Below are 22,948 nucleotides of genomic sequence, written 5' to 3' on the forward strand. Positions count from 1 at the left end.
GCTAGGCTGCGATGTGGCGAGGCGCCCAACGCAGGCACTTCTTTGCTAGGCGCCCAAGGAACACGGCGCTTTGCTTTTGGGTGACGGCACGCGCAGCTTTGCTAGGCGCCCAAGGCAGACGACGCTTTGCTCGGCAGCGAGGCGGCGAACGCACAAAGCGATTTGCTCGGCGGTCATTCGCTGCCTCGCACAATAGCTAACCACTGTGCATGTTGGCTGTCTCACAAACAAGGAGCCTGCTGCGTCTCTTCGCTGCCTCGCCAACAAGCAAACCGCTGCATCTCTTCGCTGCCTCACCAGCAAGCAAAGCACTCGATCTGCTCGCCGCCTCGCCAGCATGCAAAGCGCTGCATCTCTTCGCCGCCTCGCAAACTAAACGCTGCATCTGTTCACTGCCTCGCCAAAAAGCAGACTGCCGCGTGCATTCGCTGACTGGCAGAAAGCAAAGCACGGCGCCTGTTCGCCGCCTGGCCAACAAGCAAAGCGCTCCATCTCTTCGCTGCCTCGCAAACGAAGGAAGCGCTGCGTGCCTTCGGCGCCTAGCAAAGCAGCGCGTGCCTTCGCCGCCTGGCCGCCTAAGAAAGCGCTGCGTCCCTTCTCGCCCTCGCCGCCTAGCAAAACGCCGTGTCCCTTCGCCGCCTCACCGCCTAGCAAAGCTCCGCGTCCCATTGCCACCAAGCAAAGTACCGTGTTCCTTCGGCGCCTAGCAAAGCAGCGCGTGCCTTTGCTGCCTCACCGCCTAAGAAAGCGATTAATTGGCGAGGTGGCGTAGCAGCGCCACAGTTTGCTTTAGCACGCAGAAGCAAAGAGGCAGAGCGGTTTGCTTGTTGGTGAGGAGGGGAAGAGACGCAGCAGTTCCTTAGTTTGCGAGGCAGCAAGCAGACTCCGAGGTCAGTTAGTTTGCGAGGGAACGAACAGACGCAGCGGTTAGTCAGTTGGCGAGGCAGCGAACAGATATTTCGGTTTGCTTGTTGGAGAAGTAGGGAAGAGCGGCCGTGGTTTGCTTTTTTGTGAGTCGGTGAACAGACGCAGTGATGTGCTTTTTTGCGAGGCAGAGAACAGACACTTTTTTTTGCTTGTTTGCGAGGCAGCAAACAGATGCAGCAGTCTGCTTGTTTGTGAGACAGAGAACATGCACAGTGGTTACTCATTCTGGGAGGCAGCGAAGAGATGCAGCGGTTTGCTGCTTCTCGAGGGAGTGAACAGACGCAGCGGTTAGTCTGCGAGGCATCCAAGAGATGCAGCAGTGTGCTTGTTTGTGAGGCATCAAAGAAAAGCAGCAGGTAGTTAGCTGGCCACGTAGCGAAGAGACGCGACGGTGTGTTTCTTCGCAATGCAGTGAACAGACATGGCAGTTTGCTTGTTCACGAGGCAGCGGACAGATGTGTGGGTAGTTAGTTTGCCAGTCAGGGAAGAGAGGCAGTGGTTAGTTAGTCTGCGAGGCAGCAAGCAGACGCAGCAGAATGCTTGTTTGTGAAGCGGCGAACAGATTCTGCCCACTGCTTGTTCGCAACACCTCACATAGATGCAGCGGACTGCTTGTTCGCAAGGCAGGAGGAGATGCAGCAGTTCCTTCTTTTGCCAGACATCAAACAGACACAGCGGTTAGTTAGTGCGTGAGGCAGCAAACAGACGCATTGGTTTGCTTGTTTGCAAGGCAGCGAACAGACGCAGCGGTTAGTTTGCGAGGCAGCGAACAGATATTGTGGTTTGCTTGTTTGTGAGGCAGTGAACAGATGCAGCGGTTTGACAATTTGTGAGGCAACGAAGACAGGCAGTGATTAGTTAGTTTGTGAGGAAGTGAATGGGCGCTGATTTTTGCTTTTTTCCGAGGCACAGAACGGATGCAGCGGTTTGCTTGTTTGCGAAGCAGCGAACAGACACAGCGGTTTGCTATCTTGCGAGGTAGGGAGCAGATGCAGTGGTTAGTTTGCAAGGCATTGAACAGACGCAGAATTCTGCTTGTTTGCGAGGCAGCGAAGAGACACAGTGGTTAGTTATTTTGTGAGGCAGCGAAGAGACGCAGCGATTCGCTAGTTTGCGAGGCAGCTAATGGGTGCAGATGTTTGCTTGTTTGCTGCCTAGCAATGCAACGATTAATTAGTTTGTGAAGCAGCGAACAGACTCAGCGGTTTGGCATTCTGCGAGACAGTGAACAGATGCAGCGATTTGCTAGTTTGCAAGGCAGCGAATGGGTGCAGATGTTTGCTTCTTTGCAAGGCAACCAACAGATGCAGCAATTAGTTATTTTGTGAGGCAGTGAACAGATGCGGCGATTTAATTTGCGAGGCAGCAAAGAGCCACAGTGGTCTGCTAGTTTGCGAGGCAGTGAGGAGACGCAGCAGTTTGCTATTTTGCAAGGCAGGGAACAGATGCAGTGATTTGCTAGTTTGCGAGGCAAACTCTCTGCCTTGCAAACCTCCTTGTTTGCAGAGCTACACACCTCTTCAGGCTGGGCTTTTATGGAGGGCAGCTGGTTATGATGTCACAAGAGCCAACTGCCATGAAGGCAAGATGCTGCCCAGGATGACCTCAGAGGGGGGTTCACCCAGGAGGGGGTTGCTGTGCAGCCTGGGAAAGAGAAACCCTGTGCATTAGCCCCCACCCCAAGCCTGAAAGCTCCCGACACACCCTTGGTCTTTCCAAGGAGCGGAGGGCACATGGGAGCCACAAACAAGGCCATCCTGCACTCGGTGCAAGAAGCCTTGTTGGAGAGCGAGATGGTCAAGGAGAAGAGCGGGGTAAAGAGGCTGGCCTTTGCTCAAAGAGCTTGCTGCCACTTGGAGGCTGCCTCCTGCTGCTTCCTCCTGGCCCTTTGCAGAGTCAGCTCTGCCGTCTTGCTGCCCAGCGCAAAGCTGGCTCTCAGGGCTCGTTGGGGCAGTGGTGACCTGAGCCTTCTGCCTTCTCCTCCAGGCGGTCACAGCCACTCTGGAGCCCGTGGAGGTGGACCCTGTGGAGAGGCAGGCTGCCCTGCGCCTCGTTGCCCTGTGCCAGGGGCCAAAGAGGAGGAGGAGGAGGAGGAGGAGGAGGAGGCACTAGCGCAGCAGGAGGCCCCCCGCTCTCCACCACCTGGGGCACGGGCCCCTCAAGAAGACCAAGCTGGTGCCGGCACCAGGCCGCGGGATGCTGAGGATCGCCAGGCTGCGCGTCACCTCCTGGCCCGCACCTGGCTGCCGGGCAGCAAGATCTGCAGCAAGATCTGCAGAGAGAGGGCCGCCCGCGGGGGCACATTCCTCCCAGGACTCCTGTCCACCTCCGCTGTGGGATGGAGACAGCACCCAGGAATGGCTGCCACTGCCCCTCCCAAGGCTCTTTTTAGGATAGAGGGTAGGATTTTTAGGATTATTATTACTATTATTAAAGGATTTAAGTTTATTATTATTACAAGATGATGAGGATGATGAGGATAGTTAGTGTAGTGATGGTTATCATATTCTTAGTGTGTAGTTACTTACAGTTAGTTGCCATATTCTTAGAGCTGTCGGAATGTTCTCATTTTATAGTTATGGAAAGAGAAACCCTGTGCGTTAGCCCCCATCCCAAGCCTGAAAGCTCCCAGCACACCTGTAGAGGAGCCCTGGTTAGTGCACCCAGCCAGCTCACTTGGTCACCCGGGCAAACTGCTGTGCCATTACACACCTCCTCCTCTCCCAGGCTCTTGCATGTCATGTCCTGCAGGGCAGGGCTCAAAGGGCTGAGTGAGAACCGCTGCTAAGTCAGAAGGGAGAGTGGCAAGAGCTTTCTCCTCTTGAGACCCAGCCAGGCATTAACACGGTAGTGCAGCAAGCCAAAGGCCATCAGCCAGGTGACCTTGTTGGCCCTGCAAGACATAACCCCCCTCTGCTTGGAAAGCAAGAGTAGAACGGTCAGCTTGCTGCGACAAAGGCATATGTCTCCTGCCAGGTCCACAGCACACCTAACATCTACACTTGCAGTAGCAAGGTTAAATGATCAAATCCCAGATTCTTTATCCCTCTCCTCTTGTCTCTGATCTCACTGGGCTCCAAAACTTCTTTCACTGAATGGAGGATGTCCTCGTTCACACTGCTGAGCTCCCCTCAGGGAGCTCAGAGTGTCCTCCTCTTTTTATAGCACCTCAAAGGAGGAGGAGCCAAGCTGCACTGGACTTTCTGTAGCAGGTGCTACTGGCTGAGTCAGGGGTCTTCGGTACCCTCCAGCCTCCTGGGCGCAGCACGACTGGGCCCTGCTGCTCACATTCAGTCCTCACACTGCCACCAGAAGGACTGCAGGGTGAGCTGTGTGGCACTGTATTGCACCATGTGACTCTCATCCATCCCGTCCCCACCCCCAGTCTAATGCTGCTGGCACTGGTGGCTGCCCATGTCTACCTTGAGAGAGGCCTTACAGGAGGAGTCCCACACATGGCCTAGCCTGGACCCCACAGTCCTGGGCCCTTGGGGGCGGGCCTGGATGCCTGGGCCTTCTGAGGGAGGTTGTGTGATGAAACAAAGGAGACCCAGATGCCCTCATCCCCTGTGGACACAGAGGGCAGTGGGTGATGTGGGGCGGGGGCACCATCTGCCTGGCTTCCCTGCCCTATGTGGTATTACAGGAGTGCCTGGATGGTGGAGTTCCCTGCAGGGTTATGAGGCCTATGGGTTGGAGTGTGTGTCTGGCGGGGGGAAGGGGAGGGCAGGGGGGAGGCAGATGCTTGCTTCCTAGGTTGCGTGGGGTCACTGGGCTGTGTGGACTCTGGGGTTCCTGACACTGTTCCTGACTAGGGAAGCCTTTGTGGCCCTTAGTGAATCACATTGTTGTCACCTTCTAGCTCTTTGCTGGTTGCTGGGATCCATGCAGTGTCTCAGGCTCTAAGGAGGGAGCAGGGTGAGACGTGCAGCACAGATGGGCGGGGCCACTATAAGGTGCTTGTTTCCTCAGGCCCAGTGCCTGTGCCTGCCCAAAGGCAGTAGGAACCTTTTGATCGTCTCAGCCAGGAGTTTTTTTTCCTGCCTTGGCTGCCTGGAGAGTCCTGTTTCCAGGAACTGCCGTGAGCATGTACCTCACATCACATCACGTCACAACCCAGCACTTCAGACCTACGTCACTTGTTGGGGATGCTTGGAGAAAGGGGTGTCTAAGCATCATGTGCCTCTCATCAGAGCAAGAGGGCGATGTACCCCATTCTATCACAGCATTGCCCCAGTAGTGGCTACCATTAGTGCGGTGCACATCACAACACAAGAGGTGGGGATGGGTGCTGGTTTAGCGCCTATCACATCATACACGTCCCATCCTATAACATCGGAGGGCGCAAGCTGAAAGACTGCTCCTGGAGTGGCCTCAGTACTTCTGTGCAGAGCCAGCCAATGACAGCCATGCAGTGTGGCTCAGGAGGCTGGGCTTGCACACTGAGTGAGGCTCTGGAGCCTTCCTCCCTGCACCAGTGTAGCTAGGGAAGCATTTTGAAGGCCTTTATAGAAACATAGCACAATCTGCTTACTCTTACAGATTCTAGCATCACAGTTACAAAGGTTTCCTGCTAAGATTAATGGTATGCTCCTTCTCTGATCCTAGGGTTAGGTTTCGACATTATCAAATTCAGTATTTCATGACAATGACTTTGCTGCGGCACTTCTTATACAACTAGTATAAAATACTCCTTAAAAGAAACCACATTCCCAATGTTGGTTCATAACCACTTTAAACGATATTTTTCCCTGGGACAAAATCCATGTTGTATCCCTGTCCTGCACAAGTGCATTAAATGCTCATGAAGCTGATGATTAGGGGGCATACATTTGTGATTAGATTTGCAGTAACCCTTTGACATGTGTGTGTGTGTGTGCTTGCTCCTGCCTGAACATAAGCAGGGGATCTGCTCTCTCCCAATGGTGCCCAGTTAAGAGAAATCACTGGGAACTATACACTCATCTCTGCTTTTGTGGCCAATCGGAGGTTTTTAACATTCTTTGATCAATAAATATTTCAAATGCTTTTCCATCTGATTTCTTATGTGCAACAGTTGGTATCTCCTTGCAGCCCAAAGGAGCCAGTGTGGCTTGCCAAAGATATACCATTCTCTTGCCTTACCACCCCCCTCCTGTAGAGCACCTCACACTCCTTTCTTTAGTGTTTTCACTATCCGCTTCCCTCCAGGCTAGCGTCAGATACAGACCTTCCTCTTCAGGGCTCTTGTCTACTTCCATACCCCACTGTGGGACTTGCGTCAGCCCCTTGGGAGCTCCATTCCTCCAAATCTCTACAGCGCAACACATTCCCCTTTCTGTGCTCCCAGTCAAACAGGCTCCCAGCAACCAGTCTCCCTGCTCGTGGGCCCAGCCCCCTCCTCTCCTCTGTTGGCCTTTCCTGTAGCATCTCTCACCAGCTCCCCCGTGATCCACTCCTGGTACATGTTTTGGTACCCCTGGTGTTGGTACTCATCCTTGTGGGCCACAAGGTGAGTCTGATGCCCTTGAGCTGCATTAAAAGTAGTATTTGTGGAGGGGGGGAAGAGGGGAGAGGTTCCAGGTGAGCTTCAGCTTGGATCATTTCCCTTTGCAGCTGGATGAGCATTTGTGTTGGCATGAGGATAGGGGCTGGGAGAGGGCATGCAATTCAGCATCAGTGCCAAATCCTGCTAGTGCAAAGTGACTGTGGAACTGTGACTGACCAGTTCTGGCTAGAACATAAACTCTTTGCCAATCCTGGGCAGCCTGCTGTAGGTGATTCTGCTTGAGCAGGGGGGTGTGACTAGAGGATCTCCAGAGGTCCATTCCAAGCTCAACCAGTCTGTGTGTGTGAGTTCTGTGTGTGTTCCCCAAGAACAAGTTGAACAGCAGGACCAGGAGAGCAATGATGTGCACTTGTCCATCCAGCAAGCTTGTAGTCCTGGGCAGTGTGTGGGGCACCCTGGGTCACAACTCAGCCATGACAGGTTACTTGAGGCTACATTTGTGATTGATGCCTGTCCAAAGAAGGTGAATGTGGGTGATGCTTCATGTAATTTGTTTGCTACTGCTAATGGCTGGAGAAGGAGCGGTGTAGGCCCGCCGGAGTATCCTTAGGCAACCCAGATGGAGTCATCTGGACTGCCTTTTCTGCCGGAAGTGAGGACCTGGCTCTCTTTTTCCCCATACCTTTTCTAAGTAAAGCAGGTCAATAAAGGCTCCAAGCTCTGCATCCTAGACTGGTTCTTCTGGTTTGAAGACTTCTGTTGGGCCCTCTTGCATATGCAGGGGAATAACAACAAAGTGCAATGAACACAAAGCCCATCAGAGGGCCTCTCCTATCCGCCATGCTTCACGAAGGAAAGCAATGACACTCCCTGTCTTGTGCAAAACAAACTCTGGGCAAACGGGGACGAGTTGGGCAGTGCAGATGGGCTCCCTCCTAGGGCTGGTCTATTCTGCTCTGTACTGCTGAAACTGGGATTTCTCTGAGACGTGATGTTGGGATCCTCCTGGGATCAAATTGTCCCTGGGAAGAATCTCCTCTCAGGCTCAGAGAGGTTCCTCTTTGGCAATGGTCAGCCTCCACCCACTGCTACCTTCCAGCCCCACACAACTCCTTCACACTATGCTGGCTCAGCTCTTTGTGCAGCCACAGTATGACCCCAAGCAAGGAATCGATTCAGCTGAAAAGTCTTTTCAGGATTTTTTTTCTCAGCTGTAGGAGATCCCCAATTTGGTCAGACACAGGCTGTACTAAGAGCTGTGCAGAGGCAATGTGGAGGAGGGAATGAGGCTGTTAAATTGGGCTCCGCTATTGCAAATCTCCTCATGGACCAACTGATGCCTAATGAAGATAATCCACCTTCCCCCCATCACTGTGCCATGCTGCACTTCCCCTTGTACAAGTGTTAGTAAGGCCATGTGGCAAATGAGACTGAGGAACTGATTCAAGTTAAATCAGAACAGCAGTGGCAGCTAGTGGCAGCCTGAAAGTAATCTTTAATTGTCAAGGGTTTTTAAAAACAAGCAGATCACTAAAGAGAAAACATGTATGTAATTCAAAGTAGATCTTAACAGACCTTCTCCTGAAAGGACTTGGATTGGAGCTCTCCTGATTTCTAGCTAAAGAGAGCTGGAAGACAGTAACTGGTAGGGTGGAGACAGAGAGACAAATGATCATCAGCAGGCATTAGTACCTGGATCGTGTAAGCGTCTCTGGGAGTGCTCAGGAGAGAAGAAGGGTTGTGGAAAGATTTTCTAGTGCAACAGAAGTGCAAACTGTCAGGGCTATAAACATGATCTCACCCGGGGCAAAGATGTATGCAAACAGGTCCAGGAGTAATCTGTATCAGGCTCCCGGAGGTGTTGGTGCTCACTGACATGAAGACAGCCCTGATGGAGGGCCAGCATCCTCTATGCTGGTGCAGCCTGCCTTGTGGCAGGGTTGATTTGGGCTCTCAGCAAGCATCAGGAAACAAGCCCCTGTGTTTCAGAGGACATCCCCTTATTTGCGCAGCTCCGGGGCCACCGTGTGGTTCTCCCAGTTCTTAGGATCACAGGATAATTCAGATTATAAGGGATCTCAGGAGGTCTCTAGTCCAATCTCCTGCTCAAAGCAGGGTTGGCCACAAAGTCAGGCCAGGTTATTCAGGGCTTTATCCAGCCTGGTCTCAAAGGCCTCCAAGGATGGAGATGGCACAACCTCTCTCGACAACCTGATCCACTGCTTGAATGACCTCCTGGTTTAAAAGTTTCTCCTTCTATTCTATGCCCCTTGGCTCTTGCCTTCCCACTGTGTGTGAGCCTGACTTCATCTCATTGACAACCTCCCTATGGTTACTGGAAGGCTGCTGTTAGGTCCTCCCAAAGCCGTCTCTTCTTCCGGCTGAAAAAAACCCAGTTCCCTCAGCCTCTCCTCCACAGGGCCTGTGCTTCAGACCACTGAGCATCTCAATGGCCCTCAGCTGAACTCCTCACAGTTTACCAATGTTTTCTTTTATTGGGGGTGGGAGGGGGGTGGGGGGAACAAATCTAAATGCAGTCTTCTAGCTATGGTCTAATGAGTGCTGTGTGGAGGGGCATAATCACTTCCCTCAGTCCACTGCCTGTGCTACTGTGCTCGGGCAGCCCAGGATGCTGTTGCCCTTCATCGCTGCCAGGGCACACTGCTGGCTCACGTTCAGTTTGCGTGCATGAAGACCCCAGGTCCTTTTCAGCAGAGCTGTTCCCCAGTCAGTCAGTCCCCAGCCTGTACTGTTGCAGGGGGTTCTTCCTGCCCAGCTGCAGGACTTTGCATTTGTCCTGGTGCAATTTCATAAGGCTTCTGCCAGCCCATTCCTCCACCCTGTTTTGGTCTCACTGGATGGTGGCCCTGCCGCCAAGTGTAAAATATTGTAGGGAGATTTTCTGCATTGCACCCAAGGAACACAAAATCCATCGCCTCAGTGGGAACCTGAGAAAGAGATCAGCTTCCTTTTGATCTGCATTTGATCTGGAGCATTTTCCTCCCCTTCATCTCTGCATTTTTACCACAGGTGTGTTGTGCTGCCAACCAGATGTCTGAGAGGACTCAGTGGAGGCTGTAGCTCCCAAACAGCTCTAGTGGTAGCCAGCAGGGTGATATGCTCTTCCTTGGATAGGGTGAAATGGGAATAAATACTTAGAACAGTTATTTCTTAATTCACATCCCCCAGCAAAATCAGTGAAGAGTGGCTGTACAGTCTTATTTATCTCTTTGTACCAGATTAGCACTTGAGAACTTGAGGCCTTGCCGTCTTCTTTCATCTGCAGTGGCTGCTCACACCTGGTAGGGAAACATTCCCATTTTTAAGTTCTGCTTAGAAGAAACAAGATTTCTTCTGGATCTGGAGATAATCTGATGTGGAGGGTCATGACAGGGTTAAACTGGTGGAAAGTTGCAAGTAGCAAGCAACAGGAGCCTCAGACAAACATACCCAAGGACACCGGTGCAGCTGGGAATGATACATCCTGAGAAAGTACAGATAAACCAGCAAAAGCCAGTGGGAACCAAGGTTAAGAACAAGACAGCTTTTCTGTAACTAGGAAGCAAGTAGCAAAGTACAAGGCATGATCGCTGCGTGTGTGATCAGTGTAATGATTGGCTACCTGTGACATAATCTGCATGATGACTGGCTTAGCAAAGTGTATCTGTAAAACCGCTGAAGCAGCTAACTTCTTAGTATAAATATGCTCAGATACAAACAGTAAATGTCTCAAGATGCACCATGTCTTGAGTCCCTGCCGTCAATCTGCCACAATCTGAATATTAATTCTAATTAGTTTTTTTGTTAATTAGTCAGTTTCCCTTTCCTTTTAAATCTTTTCCCCCCAACCCTCCTCTTCCATCTGTTAAGACTCGTATTGTGTTCAGAGAGAACAGGCGTAAGTGGGTAAAACTACCTCCTTCTAGCACTTGCCTTCCTCTGAGGGCTCCTGGTTCTTGCAGTGGAAGCTACTGTGGACACAGCCTGTAATGGCCACGGCATGTAGGGATGGGCAAACAAGTTTTCACTGAAGGGATACATTTGGCTTTTGGGGAAGAACTGACTGGAACTTGCATCTCTGAAATGCCTCCCATTGCCTTGTGCAGGAGCAGACTGATGCAGCAAAGAAATGCTACAGCACCTGGCTGTACAAATGGTGTATGGAGCAGGGACACCTCAGGAGGTGAAGACATGCTGGAGTACACAGAATCATAGAGGAGGAAGGGATATGGTCTGAACCAACGTGCTGGGACTGAAATTCAAGAGGACTGTGGGTGAGCTCTTCTGCAGAGGGTGGGGCCACGGTGACGGGTACGGAGAAGCATGTGCTGGAGATCCCACTTCTATTGCACATCAACTCATAGACACGCCATATCTCTGAGTGGGCACTGGTTAATAGGTAACAGAAAAAAAAGAAAGTGTCATTTAAATAGTGTGCCAAGAAGGGAGCCGGGTATTGGTGCACATACCTCTCCATGAGGTAGGAAGCAAGTCAACCAGTGGGGCACTAATATCACGGGACAATATGAGCAGAAAAGAGTAGGTCATAGAGCAGATCCACATCTTGCAGAGATTTTAGAATTGGATTAAATCAACAAACCAGCAATGTCATGGAGGAACTCGGATCTGGATGGACTGAAATTCTGGGTCTAACTGTAAGATGCAGTGTTGAGTCACTGCTACCAGCCACCTATGCAGGCTGGCAACATGGGCTGCAGCACCCTGAGGAAGACCAGAGAGGAAATGTAGGAAGAAGACTCCCCAGCTTGCGTAGGTGAGGGAACTGTTATATTTGGACACGATGCAGAAATGAAACTTGTAGATGCAGCTAGTGACTGCTCTGTGAAGCTGCTTGTTTAAGAAGCTCACAGGAGGATATGCAGTGCACAGGGCTTAGTTCAAAGCATTGCACCTCAAGAACTGCTCTGTAGTGGTGCCCAAAACATACCTCAACTCTGTGTCCTTTCAGTAGCTATAAAAGTCAAAAATTCAAAAAGGAGAGCTACACAGAAATGAGGAAGCTTGTTGAAAAAAACTCAAAGAGCTCAGCTAAGAGAATTAAATCCTTACAGCCCATGTGTGAGTCTGTAAAGCCAAGAGATGATCACAGGATCAAAGGAGCACTCAGAGAAGGTAAGAGCTTTAGCAAGGCCCTATATGAACCCATTGCATCTCTCTTCACTGTGGAAGAAACTGGGGAGACTGATGCTGGAACTCTTCTTTGCTGGGGACTTGTCAGAGGAGCTGGCCAAAAATAAAGTAGCTGGAACGTATGCTCATATGGGGCAAAATCACAAGGGCAGCAGACCCACAAGAAAGTCACACAGAGGTGTAATGTATTGAATAGTCAGGTGTGCTGTGCAGCCTCTTTCTTATATCACTTAGGACCCAGGACTGGAAGAAAGCAAATGTGGTAGCAGTTTTTAAAAAGGTAGAAAAGGGAGTGTTCTGACATGGAGAAATAATTGGTAAAAGGAGAGAAAATTAAGGGCAGTAGCAAGGGTCATTTCCCAGAATTTGTGGTGGTCACAGGGACCTGTGTGAGGACAGATGCTATCTGGCATGTCCCTAAAGGAATGGAGAAGGAACTGAACAGTTAGGTGACTTCACATCATGCAATGACAGGTGATGGATAGTGCTCGGGGGGGAGATTTTGGGGTTCTGATAGCAGATTTTGTCACATCAGTGCTCAAGGAACCAAGCTGTTGTTAGGAATTACCAGGAAAGATTTTGCAATTAATTAATTAATCTTATGCCTTGTCCAGTGAGTCCGTGCTAGGTGGGTCCTTCCCTCTGGTGTTATCTCTGTCTCTAGCTCAGCGACTGTTTGGGTTTCTGTAGGCTCTGCACAGTCATGCCTGGGGCTGTGGCAAGCTTTTCTTTTCATCCGCTTGGATGCCTGGCTCTGTGTCAGCTCCCCACTCTTCTCGGTGTTTTCCCAGTCTCTGGTAGTGCTCCAGACTCTCTGCTTGGGTCTGCTCTTCCCACTCTTCAACCAGGGGCCTTTTCTCCTCAAGCAGGCTGAGCTATTCTCAGGAAAGACTCAGTCTGCCTTCCCTCCAGAGCTTCACCCGACTCTCTCGCTGCCATGGTAAGGGACCACGGTGTCACGGATGAGTGATGCACTTCACTCGTAAGAGATAAGCAGCGATATGTTTTATTGAGATAACACAGTGATTTAACAAAGTTCAGTGCTAAATAAGGCAGTGGTTTAACAAGATTTGATGGCAAGGCGCACTCAGTTATTTACTGCATAGAGGACAGGGTCAGACAAAATTGTCAAGGAGACCCTCCCGTTGAGTCGTGAGGTTCAGAGTGGACCCCCTTGCTTTCCAGACTCCTTCTCAGAGGAGTCTGGGTGTGGCTGGATCCAATCTTAGTCCCAGACTTGGTCAATGGTTTATGTCTAAAGGATTATGTGCACAATGAATCCAACATGCAACTTAGCAAAGTTCGCAAAGTTTCAGCACACTATTAGTCACTTACTGAGGATCTGTCGTGGGTAAGGGATCTCTCAACCTCGAGGAGTAACCTTGAGAGGCGTCCCTTCTCAAGGGGAGATTCTGGCGTGCAGCCTGCTGCCGTGCAGCAGAGCTCAAGCGGCTCTGGGCTGTCCCCTATTTATGGGGTAAGATGATTGACTCATAGTCATATTTGCATAGCAGCCATATTTTGGTTGGTGCATGCTCAATTAGCCCTTGGCTATTGTGCTGTTATCTGTCTCTTCAGAGTCCAATTTGAGCCGGATGCAGCCATCACGACTGGATGCAGCCATCATGACTGCTACTGGTGGTTATCACCTGAATGGGCGGGGTGGGGGTGGGAGAGTCAGGTCTTGAGCAGGGTTACGGGTGAAAGGTCAGGCTGGGGGCGGGGGGGCAGGGGAGGCACATCATCACACAAGTCATTGGGCAGTGCTGACAAATAATCAGCTCCAATCAAACAGGTGCCATCTGTCCCAGGGGTTCCCTCATCTCGCAGACCAAGGGCTGAGACATAAAACATGTTACCAATTATCCCCAGTCCCAGGGTAGCCCCTCTGCCAGGCCCTCCCTGTGTTGGCTTTCACATCCGCCATCACAGCTTTGCACAATCTCTGCTATTTCTGGCTCACGCAAAGTTTTAGTTAGAGCATGCCACAAACCATGTCCATAGCCTACTCACAATGACAGTTCAGCTGTGTTAGCACCCTGGAGTATAGATCAGCCCCAGCAGCTCCTGGAGACTGAAAACAATATCCTGGCACAGTGAGCTCTGCTGCAATTCCTCTGCAGCACTGACTGGCAGCACCAAGGGCCACACTCAGATTACAGGGACCCTAACAAATGCCAGCTCCAGCCAACAGCTAGCAACCACCCAAAGTGGCACTTACTGGCCTGGCCTTAAGTTGGCCAGGGATGCTGAAATCCTGGCAGAGGCTGCTGTGAGCCAGGCACATGGGATCCCATTTGAAGAGAGCCGAAGGCCAAGATGAGCTACACATGTCAGTGTGGCTTGGGAAGGTCAGTCACAGGAGCTGTGCTTTAAGGACATGCAGATCTGGCTTTGTCCTCAGTCCTTGTGTTCAGTTTCTGCTGTCCAGGAATATATTACCCAAGAATCATTAGGCTCCACAGAGCAGCAATGACCTTCTCAGGCAACGACTGTGGTTTCAACTCCAGTCTTCTGAAATGAAAAGTCAGGGGCTATGTGTTGGTTTCTGTTAAGGCAGTCTGAAAGTCCCTTTTGTTGGCAAGGCTGTTCTTACCCACCTGCCCCTGTCTCCCAGTTTCAGAAAAGTGATGTGTTAACCTCAGACAAATTCTTTTGACAGTGTGTCAATGTACATTCCCTGCTCTTGTATCCCACCAGCCTATGCCAGGTTGTGGATCAGTCCAGTGTTAAGTACTGATGGATCTGACCTGATCTTCCTCCATCATTCAAGCAAGTGTCTTCAGTGAGGCTGGGCTGACTGTAGTGAATTTATTTTCAAGGAACATAAAACATCACCAGTATTTCTGCAGGGTCCAGCATGCTGAAGCTTTTCTCTTCTTTTGGACATCAGCTGTTTGGATCCCACAACCTTCATATTTCCTTAAAATCCTTCGCCCTTCTTGCTCCTGAGAACTGAACAACCAGCAGCACACGCGTACTTCTGATGAATGTATTGCACTCAGCGAAGCCTGGCAGTAAAACCTCTCGCTGTGAGCAGGATTTGAGCCTGCGCAGGGAAACCCCACTGGATTTCAAGTCCAATGCCTTAACCACTCGGCCATCACAGCACCCTGGTAGCTGAAAAGCTCTAAAAGAGAGAATTTCAAGGATGCAAAAATACCTACTACTCACCCTGGACACTGCCCATCCTGAGTGTTGGCCGCATCATGCAGTGACCCTGCTACTTCTTTCAACAACTTATGCTCCCTGCAGCAGAGCTGGGGGTGAGAATAATGAAACCGGTGCTCAAGCTGAGGCATAGATTTTTGGGAGCCACGGGAAACTGCAGATCATCTGCAGTACCTGCCAAGATGGCCCTCTGAAAAGAGCCTGAGCATTTGTCCAGTGGGGATCACAATACAGTCCTGCTGTGCAGCATCCTGGGAGATGCACAGGGAAGAGCTCTGTATCTGATCTCCAGTGCTGTCGCACTAACAGACACCTTGTTGCAAGGGAACAATCCTCACTGGCCTCCCCTGTCTGGGAATGATCCTCCATATTTCCCTTCCTTTGACAGAAATGCACTAAACCCTTGGAAAGTGACTCCCGATTGAGACAAATTGCACCAGGACAAATGCAAAGTCCTGCAGCTGGGCAGGAAGAACCCCCTGCAACAGTACAGGCTGGGGACTGACTGACTGGGGAACAGCTCTGCTGAAAAGGACCTGGGGTCTTCATGCACGCAAACTGAACGTGAGCCAGCAGTGTGCCCTGGCAGCGATGAAGGGCAACAGCATCCTGGGCTGCCCGAGCACAGTAGCACAGGCAGTGGACTGAGGGAAGTGATTATGCCCCTCCACACAGCACTCATTAGACCATAGCTAGAAGACTGCATTTAGATTTGTTCCCCCCACCCCCCTCCCACCCCCAATAAAAGAAAACATTGGTAAACTGTGAGGAGTTCAGCTGAGGGCCATTGAGATGCTCAGTGGTCTGAAGCACAGGCCCTGTGGAGGAGAGGCTGAGGGAACTGGGTTTTTTTCAGCCGGAAGAAGAGACGGCTTTGGGAGGACCTAACAGCAGCCTTCCAGTAACCATAGGGAGGTTGTCAATGAGATGAAGTCACGTTCACACACAGTGGTGCATGGTGGGAAGGCAAGATCCAAGGGGCATAAGACAGAGAAACTTTTAAACCCGGAGGTCATTCAAGCAGTGGCTCAGGCTGTTGAGAGAGGAGGCTGTACGAGTAGATTAGGTGAGCTGAAGTGGATTGTTACCTACTCATCTAAGAAGGATAGACCAGGAGTGCTCTCCATTGTGAATGATCACAGTGCAGGGGAGGAAAGGTTTGCTAGCTGGAGGCAAAATGGGAAGCGTTAAGGCCCAGAGTGTGTCAAGAGGCTCTACCACCTCCCCTCCCCATGCTCCAGGTCTTTGGTGGCTTGTGCTCAAGCCCAGCTCTGATATGGTGCATCTGTGTAACCTGGGAGAAGGCTGATGTGAAAACAGCCAAGTTGTGAGAAAGAGTTGTGAGAAGCCTCATCTGGGGCCTCCACCCAAGCACCCTCTGCCCATTGGCTTTGGAGTTGGATTGAAGAGCAGGCCCTTGGCCTTGGTCCTTGCCTGAGTTATGCTGCAGTGTGTTGTGCCTAGCCATGTACCTTGCTGACTCTGACCTTTCTTTGCTGACTTGGCTTTCTGCCTTGACCTTGGACCTGCCCTCAGCACTGCAGGCTGGTCTGGTGATCCCAGATTGGCTGTCTCTGATTACCACTGCTGGGCCTGCTCTGATCTTCCTGTTTGGGTCTTGTGGGACACTGAGGATGCTGTTCCACCTGCTTTCAGTCACCCTTGGCTCCCAGCTCACATTCCCTCATGGAGCAGCCTGTTCTTGCAGCACCCTGTTCACTCAGTCCTTCTCAAGCCCTGAGCTGACCATCACAGGCCTGACCTCAGGCTGTGCAGCACTTTGACTCCACAACTCCCCCCACCCCTTGAGCTGAGTGCCACGGATTATACCCCCTGGGGACTCCTCAAATTCACAGTAACCCCCGGGCTCTGTCCCCGTGGAGATTCCCCGCCATGGCCCCTGGTGATTCCAACCCAGCCTGGGTTGGGCACTGCAGGGCACTGCAGTGGGAACATTTCACAACAAATATCACCCCCGCCCCTCACCTAACCTAGATCTTTCTAAGGTGCGGGGACACGCCTTGATGGGATGAGAGTCTACTCTCAGAGCCCAGAATGCAAAAACAAGCTCTGCACCCCACCCCCCCCAAACACACACCCACACCCACACCCACACCGACACACACACACACACACACACCTTCTAGGTTTTTGGCTGCCTGTGCTCCAGGACAGCTCTGATTTGGTATGGGTGTAACCGGATATCAGGCTACTGGGAAAACCACAGGCAGCTCTTGGGGAGTTGGTGTTATTCCCTCTGCATCCAAGTCCCCAGCTATTGTCTGCAAGGGTGTGTACAGAGGTGGCCAACGGTGACCTACTGCTGTACAAATAAGTTAGCAGAAGGGCAATGGCAACCACAAATAGCAAACTACGTAACAAAGGGGAGTTGCCAGACAGAGGGGGGTCACTAAAAGGGGAATTGCAAGGGCAACCACATTGCAACTCTAAGATGGGGATTTCCAGAGCTGCTGGTAAGCCCACAGAGCTTGATCTCTGTGGCCTGGAGCAGGACAGTAAACCTGTTGCTTCAGCAAGAGGTCCATCGGATTTATTTGCAGTTATGGAAGACATGGAGCTGCCTCCTACCCCTTGGTGACTTGGGGCTGCAAGAAATAGGAGCATCAGCTAGCAGAAACAGAGAGAGGAGCAGGGAAAGAACAAGCTGCAAGAGGAACAAAAGAAAGCTAAACAATTAGAAGCTGCTGCAGCTAAGAAAGCACCGAATGTGGCAGTGGATGAGTATAGCCAAGGCAGCTAGCAGACTCAGCAGTTTGTGCAGTGCTTTCCAGGCTCTGCTTCTAGGTCTTCTAACTACTTTGGGGTGCCTTCTGCTGCTGGAAAAGGATAGCTACTAGAAGCTCTTGCTTGTAATTCTAGCAGTTTCTAACAACCTCTGTGCATGCCAGGGGACAGACGATGGGGTGGGGGGCGGGGCAGGGTGCTGAGCCTGATCTTCAGATCTTGGAGCTCTTGGATCCGTGGGCAGTGGGTGGGTGGAGGTCCCAGATGAGGCTGGTCAAGGCCTATTGGCTGCAAAGCTGGCAGATCTTGAAGGGCAACCTTCTCCAAGTGTGAGAACGGTTCATCCCAATACTGAGAAAAGCAAGTTGATGTATCAGTAGATCGACTTGGCTAAGCAGGGAACTCACAATGGAGCTCCAGTGCCGGAAAAACAGCATATAGTAGGTGGAAACGGTCAGGCTACAACAGAGAAACATCACCTGGGCATGTAAGGAGGATGTTAGGAAAGCCAAAGCTCAGCCGGAGTTAAGACTCACTAGGGACATCAAGGGCAGCAAGAGGAGCTTTTACCACTGTGTTAGCAGTGAAAGGCTGAACAAGGAAAATGTGGGACCGCTGCTGAATGGGGCAAGTGATCTGGTGAGAGCAAGCACAAATAGAGTTGAGATTCTCAATGCCGCCTTTGCCTCAGTCTTCACCATTGAGATCTCCCAGGCTTCTGTGCTTGGAGAAGGGGTCCAGAGAGAACTACCAGCAGTGGATGAGGACTGAATCAGAGATTACTTGCAAGAAGTCAACCCAGTCCAGGCCATGGGACCAGATGGGCTGCATGTCAGGGTACCAAGGGAACTGGCTTATGTCCTTGCAAGGCTGCTGTCTATCATCTTTGAAAGATGCTGGATGTCAGGGGAGGTCCCCCAAAACTGGAGAAAGGCAAATATTGCACTCATCTTCAAAAAAGTGAAGACCTATAGGCTGCTCAGGTTTGCTTCAGTTGCTGGGAAAATCAGGAAAGAGTCCTCTTGGAGCACGCTCCTGGTATGTAAAGGAGAAGAGAGTGAGCGGACTCCACATTGGCCCTGAGCCATGGCAGGCCATGTCTTATGGACGTGAAGTTTAGGGCAGATGCTCAATTGTGATGTCAGGAAATAAGGGTGCGTATGCAAATGAGCACTGACTGGTGCAGCTGTCAGTGCCTGTGAGGATGAGGTGTTTGTGCTGGGCTGCTTCAGCTCGCTGTTAGGAGACTGACAAGTGTCTGGGAAGTTATGAGGAGATTTCCAGTTGAGGCCTAGGGGTAACAAGTCTCTACTGGAGGGGACAATTGTGGTCTGCCTGCTCCACTGTCCAGCCCTCCCCAGACAGCTGCTCCACCGACAAACCAGCTCTGGCCTTTTCCAGCTGCAGCTTTATTTCTGCGCATGGCGTACTTGCTCACACAGCCCATCTCCAAAGGCTCCCTGAGCAGTCCTCCTCAAGCATCTAGGAGCAAGCAGCTCCCTGAACCTGGGCTCCCAGCTCATGAGTCCGTTGTGCTGAGGGGCTTCTCAGAGCAGTGACATGCAGCACGGACAGAGGCCCCCGGCCCACAACAGGCCTGAGACCATCAGGAGTGAGCATCTGTTCTGCCAGCTGAGAGAGGAACAGATGTTCATTGCAATGGGGGTTTTGCCTTCCTTGTACTGCCAGGTTTCTTCTTACTCCAACAAGGAGGCAGAGAAATGGGAAGGCGAGAGGCCTGTGGAAACCATTGCCGCTGTGTAAGTGATTTTTGACCGTCTGTCTGCCAAATAAAGTTCCCTCCAACCTCTCTGGAGCCCATCCTGCCCAGCCGGCCAGGACACATCTGGATTCCAACTCCCTGTCCCCAAACCACATGCGCAGTCCCACCTGAAGCAGTTGCCAAGGAAGGCCTGGGAACGGGGAGACACTGCTCTGGGAGTGTGGAGGCACAGCTGTGACTCCTGCGCCAATCCCAACCGCACAGGCCCAGGGAGGGACTGCTGGCTCATCTCCTGTCTGTGTCAGCATTCCTGACAGCAGGTCCACTCCAATGCCCTCATCCAGTGGATGCCCTTCAAAGGCTTCTGTGAAGCTGGGGCTGACAGTCATCTTTTCTGCAAAAGATGTGCTGTTGCTGACGAGTTGTGTTGCCAGGTAAAGGAGTTACGGGAGGAGGTAGGCAGGCTGTGTAGTAGCCGAGAAGATGAGCGAGAGATAGGTGGGATATTCTCAGAGACTCTACAACTTCAAGAGTCTCAACCCCCCACAGCAGTGGAGATGCAGGTGGGCTCTGTGCCATGTCAAACAGTTAGTGATAACTCTGTAGAAGATGAAGGCTGGAAACGGGTCACTTCTTGTATGAAGAGTAAGGCTTCTGCTCCTCCTGAAACCCTTCAGCTGATGAACAGGTTCAGTGCCCTCCAAACTGAGGAAGAGCTGGGCGCAGCTTCAAGTGAAGCAACTGAGCTGACGGACCCTGTGCAACGCAGGAACAGCCAGAAGAAGCGCCAAGTGATTGTAGTGGGTGCAGGGGGACAGAGGCACCTATCTGTCGACCTGACCTCTTGTCTAGAGAGGTTTGCTGTCTACTGGGGGCTCGAATCCGAGATGTTAAGGGAAGACTGCTGAGGCTTGTCCACCCCTCTGACTATTACCCACTGCTGCTCTTCCACATTGGCACCAATGATACTGACAAGGGCAACTTGGAAAGTATCAAACGGGATTTCGGAGCTCTGGGGACAATGGTCAGAGGTCTGGGGGCCCAAGTTGCTTTCTCCTCGATCCTGTCAGTGAGGGGGAAGGAGAGGAGGAGGAGTAGATGGATACTCTAAGTAAATAACTGGCTATGCCACTGATGTTGGCAACAGGGCAACAGGGGACCCTGTTTGAAGATTGACAACTGATTGGGAGAGATGGGATCCACCTCACTAACTCACACTCACTGTGTTTAGCCTGGAGAAGAGAAGGCTGAGAGGAGATCTTATTAATGTGTACAAATATCTGAAGGGAGGGTGTCAAGAGGATGGAGCCAGACTCTTTTCAGTGGTGACCAGCGACAGGACGTGAGGCAATGGGCACAAACTGAAACACAGACAGTTCCATCTGAACATGAGGAAAAACTTCTTCCCTGTGAGGGTGACAGAGCACTGGAACAGGTTGCCCAGAGAGGTTGTGGAGTCTCCTTCTCTGGAGGTATTCAAAACCCGCCTGGACGCGATCCTGTGCAAGGTGCTCTAGGTGACCCTGCTTGAGCAGGGGGGCTGGACTAGATGATCTCCAGAGGTCCCTTCCAACCTCAACCATTCTGTGATTGTGCGATTCTGTGGCAGATCCCTGTCCTACGGATGACAGGGCCTGTGGAGGGTGCTTTTCAAAGAGTCTCTTTGCTTCCTTACTCTGCCAAATCTTCTCGGAACAAGCCGAGTGCCCTCAGACTTCCTGGAGGCATGGCCGCGCTTTCCAGAGAGCCAGCTCCTCTCCTGGCTCTCTCTTCAGGGGCTCAGCATGCGCACCGCGTGCGGCCTGCCTCAGGAGTCAAGCTCTGGGGGGGGGGGCAAATAACGTGAACGCGAGCTGCCACATCTTTTCCTTCTCTTTTTATTCCTGCTTACAGAAGCTCTCTTGTCTCGTGCCTCAGGTGGTAGTTCTGCCTTGCCCTCGCGCCATGAACCTGCACTCGGTAAATGCACGTGTACTCGGGGTTGCCCCAGTTGCTCCACACCTGCAATTTGATGTACTGGAAGGCTCTGGGAGGCTGCTTCTGCAAAGGAAACGGGGGGAGCCATGACTCCTCAGGTGTAAAGAGCAACAGCACAGCAACGTAGCGCCCTTTGCCAGCGCTAGCTTCCCTGCCGGGGAACAAAATGCAGCCCTGACAAAGGAGGCAGCCATGGTTGCCATGCCAGAGCCACAAGGCACCGGATGCTTTGGGTCATCCTCCGCATTCGGTCGTCCAAGCACTTGCAGGCAAAGCTCAGGTCGCCCCTCGCATCGTGCCCACACGCACTCCCAGTACCTTCAGGCGGAAGATCTGAACAGCCTCTTGGTCCACATCAAATACGAAGAGCCCCAGGAAAGTTTCTTCTGCGGCTTCCTCATCCACGCCCTCAAAGGCAACCGACAAGGGGAGCAGGTCAGGCTCCAGCAGAGCCGAAGGACAAGAGCCCGCTGAGTCAGAATCGGGCAACCCTGCCTCATGTCCCGCTCCTCTAGCCCTAGTCTAGAAGAGGTTAGCGTGCACGTGGGTCAGGCTGTTTTGAGCAAGCGCTCCAAGACCCTTGGCCAGAAAGCACAAAGCAAGCCGGAGTGGCATAACACCACCGTGGGCCCCCACATACGGCACGCAGGGACGCACTGCTCTGCAGCAACCAGCCCACGCTCCTCTGAGAGAAGCCGCCGGGAGAAACAAGGCTCCCTCGCAGCTTTCTCCCCTGGCCAGCTTCCCTCGCCGCTCTCCCCGCAGGTGCAAGGCAGAGACTTAGGGAGACAGCAAAATCTTTGGGGGCGCTGCTGACTTCCCCGGAAGGAGAGACTGCCTTGGAGATGTGCTCCACGGTGACAACCATTGGCCAGATTTGCTCAGGCAACCGAATGACCACTTGGCCCTCCGCTCCTTGGAAAGCCCAGCACTGTCCAGGGGAAGTACGTGGCTGCAACCAGAAAGCAGCGACCTTCAATGGCAAGGCCCTCCAAGAGCCCACAGAGATGGCTGCCTTGCAAGAAGCACAGACCTGGCTTGGTCTGTTGGCTGACATTCTGCCTGGAAAGGCACACAAGTGGATGAAAGGGACAGGCGGGGACTTGCCAACTTGTCTTCAGAAGACGGAAAGCTTCATTACGAAACATCTAGGCTCAGCTGCCTCTCCAAAATCCCGCTCTGATTTTGCACAGCATTCAGAGGCAGGCCGGGTCTCCCTAGTGGAGGTCACCCCATAAGCCTTCAACGAGTGTGCGGGAGGGACGAGGCCCAGTTCAGCCGCCACACTTCCTCCAACTCAACAGATCCTGCCACGCTTGCGGGCCTGGAGGAGGTTCTGTCTTTGCCTCAGTGGCTTGGCAGGCCCCTCCCAACTCCCACTCTCTCTGGAAAGGGACCGGCGGAGTTGAGGTGGGAAAATGCAGCTGCCAAGGACAAAGGTCCCCAGCAGACGGTGACCAGGGCTGGTGGGCAGGTTGCTGCCATTGGGTTCAGCTCCGTTCCCCTCCAGACGGGAGGGCGGCACTGTGGGGAAGCGCAGGTGATCGTCAGAAAGAGGCTGAGCGCTGTAGGGCTGAGTGATACTGCTGCTGTGAAGGGAGGTGTTTGGGGCTTGGTGGCTCAACTTGAAAGCAAGGAACTGCCTCAGAAGTCATGCTGTCTATGCTCTTACCTGCAAAATAGTATCCGGAGGGTTGGCCGCCGCAAAGAACGCTAGACAAAGCCAGCAAGCCTCACTGCCTCGCCCACTGCCATAAGTCCTGGAT

At 52.1% G+C, this 22,948-nt stretch overlaps 1 non-coding gene across 1 annotated transcript; it reads right to left on the bottom strand.

Annotated features, from left to right (window-relative positions):
- Positions 1–14,594: 14,594 nt before the first annotated feature.
- Positions 14,595–14,676, bottom strand: TRNAS-UGA (transfer RNA serine (anticodon UGA)). Its single transcript has one exon. It is a non-coding gene; the product is annotated as a tRNA-Ser (tRNA).
- Positions 14,677–22,948: the final 8,272 nt, after the last annotated feature.

The sequence above is a fragment of the Apteryx mantelli genome, chromosome 33, assembly GCF_036417845.1.
Source record: "Apteryx mantelli isolate bAptMan1 chromosome 33, bAptMan1.hap1, whole genome shotgun sequence".
Taxonomy (NCBI): Eukaryota; Metazoa; Chordata; class Aves; order Apterygiformes; family Apterygidae; genus Apteryx; species Apteryx mantelli.